This window comes from Aulonocara stuartgranti, assembly GCF_965226115.1.
Source record: "Aulonocara stuartgranti genome assembly, chromosome: 7".
NCBI classification, from domain to species: domain Eukaryota; kingdom Metazoa; phylum Chordata; class Actinopteri; order Cichliformes; family Cichlidae; genus Aulonocara; species Aulonocara stuartgranti.
The window spans coordinates 9488215-9492480 of record NC_138945.1 but is presented as its reverse complement, the minus strand read 5'-3'; the positions used below and the strand labels follow the sequence as shown (position 1 = coordinate 9492480).

Here is a 4266-nt window from a genome sequence, read left to right as displayed (position 1 = left end):
ATCTCCTTTTAAGGTAATGTACATTGGCAATTGTCTGCCCCTCACCCTCAGTAAATCTTGCTACTGTCCTGTGTTTGGGGTTAATTGCCCCACTTCCCTGCACCCCAGTTCTTTGTTCCCATCCCAGGACTATTTTCTATTTTCTAATCTTAAATCCTATAAACAACAAAATCATACTACGACACACACTAATAAACTACATTCACTATGACCTCAATACCTATTAGACAGTCCATTATTTCTACAGTGTACTGTTATGAAAACAACAGAATGATGATGAGACACTGTGGTAAAGTCTTACAGGTATATTTGCAGATAGTTATCAATACAGGATAAACACTGTGGGCTCCAGGAGACGGGGCAGAGGTAGGGAAGGTTGTCTGGAGGCACACTCAGACACTGTCACAGAAGGTCATGGAGATCCGTAACACTGAAACGTCTGCACAGAAACAAAGAGTGAGCAACCCATCTTGCCTCAATGATTACCGCCCAGTAGCACTCACCCCCATCATCACTAAGTGCTTAGAGCGACTGGTCCTAGCACACTTCAAATCCTGTCTCCCCCCCACCCTGGACCCCCACCAATTCGCATACCGCCGGAACAGGAGCACAGAGGATGCAGTCTCCATCGCAATGCACTCTGTCCTCTCACACCTGGACAACAACAACACCTACGCCAGAATGCTGCTTATAGACTTCAGTTCAGCATTCAATACAATCCACCCCTCACAACTCATCAGGAAACTGACAGACCTGGGTATCAGTTCCCTCATCTGCAAATGGTTACTGGACTTCCTGACCAACCGCCCCCAACATGTCCGGCTGGATAACCGCTGCTCATCTACCATCACAATGAACACCGGTGTACCACAAGGCTGTGTGATGAGCCCTTTCCTCTACTCCCTCTTCACCCACGACTGCAGACCTGCTGATGGTTCCAACACCATCATTAAGTTTGCAGATGACACCACGGTGATTGGCCTCATCAGCGACAACGATGAGGCCGCCTACAGGGAGGAGGTGGATCGTCTGGCTGAGTGGTGCGACAGAAACAACCTGCTGCTTAACACCGAGAAGACCAAGGAGCTCATCGTGGACTACAGGAGGAATGCTGACCCACATCCACCCATCCACATTAAGGGGACGGCTGTGGAGCGTGTGAGCAGCTTCAAGTTCCTGGGAGTCCACATCTCCGAGGATCTCACCTGGACGACCAACTGCTCCAAGCTGGTCAAGAAGGCTCACCAGCGCCTCTTCTTCTTGAGGACTCTGAGGAAGAACCACCTGTCCTCAGACATCCTGGTGAACTTCTATCGCTGCACCATCGAGAGCATCCTGACCAACTGTATAACAGTCTGGTACGGGAACTGCTCTGCCTCGGACCGGAAGGCGTTGCAGAGGGTCGTGAAAACTGCCCAGCGCATCGCCGGAGCACCACTTCCTGCCATAAAAGACATCTACAGGAAGCGGTGTCTGAAAAGGGCTGGGAAAATCATCAAAGACCCCAGTCACCCATCACATGGACTCTTCACCCTCCTGCCCTCTGGGAGGCGCCACAGGAGCCTCCGGACTAAGACCACCAGGTACCGGAACAGCTTCTTCCCCACAGCTGTCAGACTCCTGAACTCTGCCTCCTGACATCTGACCCACGTTAAACTCATGGACTGAACATACACACACCCACAATGGACAACTGTACCCTCAAACACAATAATAACATGGACTGAACCACCACTCACAACCACTAGCACTTTATACAGCCTCTGTAGAAACTATCTACACCCTCACTTATCTTAACTGCACTACTGTATAGCTCTGTGTAAATAATCATTCTGTACATTCGATAATTTTTAATCCTACAACTGTTTACAACTTGCATAGTTCCCATTTCTGTATAGCTGTATATCCCAGATTCTGTAAAGTTATTTATTTCATATTCTGTATAGTTTTTCATATTTATATCCTGTTCATATCCTGTACATAGCTTGTACTCACTACAGCCTGTACATACTTATAGTTATAGAATATTCACAACCTACTTCATACCGTGTACATTATAACATACCATAATAGACCCATTTCTGTAATATACTCACATATCTATATTATTGCTAATATATATTGTAATATATCTATATCACTAAAGCACTTCTGGATGGATGCAAACTGCATTTCGTTGCCCTGTACCTGTGCATGTGCAATGACAATAAAGTTGAATTCTATTCTATTCTATTCTATTCTATTCAATTCAAAGGCAAGAACTGATGGAAAATGTGACATGACTGTGGCATAATACGTTACCTTGGTACTGCAATGATCTGGTTGTTTAGAAGCCAGCATGAAGACCTCGCGAGGAACAGGCGAGTAATCAGCTGATTGTTCACAAGTGACTGAGGGACGGGAAGATGGAGGAGCATCCCCTAAAAAAGACAAGCACACGGACAACAACACAGGCATACACCGAAAGAGGAGAGAGAAAGAAGCAGGCCAGCAAAAGAGAGCAAGGGAACCATGACATCTACTGAGGCCCATTTTTATTTGGTACATCGTATCACCAGATGTCAGTTTGTGATGTTAGATCCCAACTTGTCAGTGAAGAAATCTTTTTCCAAAGATATCAGCACAAACCAAAATCATTGTGTGGATTAAAAAGAGCAAATTGTTGAAGTTTGTGATGGATCACTCCATTTTCTGTTTGCACTTGTCAGATGTGTTGCAGGTATATAACCATGTGATCAGTCCATACAGCAGTGATCGTTACTACAAATGGGCCCATGTATAAGTGTGTAGATATTTCCTAATACATCATGGGTGATTTAACATAAATGATTCATTAAACACACATCTGTGTAAACATTACTGATAAATTTCATGTAATATTATGTTAAAGTAAATGTAAATTATTAATTAAAAGATGACTGTTTCAATCTGACCACAAACCTTTGAGCAGTAGTGTCACGCTTATCAGTGGCTCATGATTGCTTAAGGCCTATGTCTGTACTTGACCACAGAGGCAGAGCATCATTCAACCTGCCAGCTGCCTATCTTGGGAGCTTTTCAAGGATGACAGACTCCACTTTCTCTGCAGCAAGACAGCTCATAACTTTTTTACAGTGTCTCCCTGTCCTCAGACTTCTATATGTTCTTCTGTAATAGATAACTATACACTATCATTGCAATCTACACTACAGCTCAAACGTTTGAAGTCAATTTTCACCTGTTTATAACCATGTGATCTGTCCACACAGCAGTGATGGCTACTAAAAATGGGCCCATGTATAAGTGTGTAGACATTTCCTAATGCATCATGGGTGATTTAACATAAATGATTCATTAAACACACATCTGTGAAAACATTTCTGATAAACTTTGCCTAATTTTATGTTATAGCAAATATAATTTTAAAATTAAGACAAGAATGTTTGAATCTGACCACAAACTTTTGAGCAGTAGTGTGTGTTGTATGCATGTGTCTGTCTGTATCTGATCAGGATTTTGTCATCAGTTTCAACAAAACGCTAATTTTTTAGCTGTTTCTGTCATCAAAATTGAGTTGGAGTGTTTTAACTCTGGTGGCAATCTCTCCCTAACAAGTCCACTTTATTGCGTGCTCATTTTCTCCTATTAGTGGCTCATACGTATATAATTAGGAAACATGCATTAAGTCAGTGGTCCTCAACCTTTTTTGCGCCACGGACCGGTTTATGCCCAACAATATTTTCACGGACCGGCCTTTAAGGTGTCGCGGATAAATACAACAAAATAAAACTAGTACCGGTACCGGAAAAAAAGAAGATTTATTTATGACACACTTGAAAAGACCCAGGGACACCGAGTTAACGATAAAAACGATAACAAAATAACGCTGAATACCGATAAAAACCCTGAAAACCATACATTTCACACCTGAGCCTCAACTCTCGCGGCCCGGTACCAAACGACTCACGGACCGGCACCTTTCCGAGGCCCGGGGGTTGGCGACCGCTGCATTAAGTGCACTAATTTCTCACACTTATCAGTGGCTCATGGTTGCTTAAGGCCTATGTCTGTACTTGACCACAGAGGCAGAGCATCATTCAACCTGCCAGCTGCCTATCTTGGGAGCTTTTCAAGGATGACAGACTCCACTTTCTCTGCAGCAAGACAGCTCATAACTTTTTTACAGTGTCTCCATGTCCTCAGACTTCTATATATTCTTCTGTAATAGATAACTATACACTATCATTGCAATCTACACTACAGCTCAAAAGTTTGAAGTCAGTTTTC

At 43.3% G+C, this 4266-nt stretch overlaps 1 long non-coding RNA gene across 1 annotated transcript; it reads right to left on the bottom strand.

The window, feature by feature from the left end:
- Positions 1-290: 290 nt before the first annotated feature.
- Positions 291-3068, bottom strand: LOC309711989. The gene is made up of 2 exons (XR_014278148.1): positions 2302-3068; positions 291-439 (listed from the first exon to the last, which is right to left on the bottom strand). It is a non-coding gene; the product is annotated as an uncharacterized lncRNA (long non-coding RNA).
- Positions 3069-4266: the final 1198 nt, after the last annotated feature.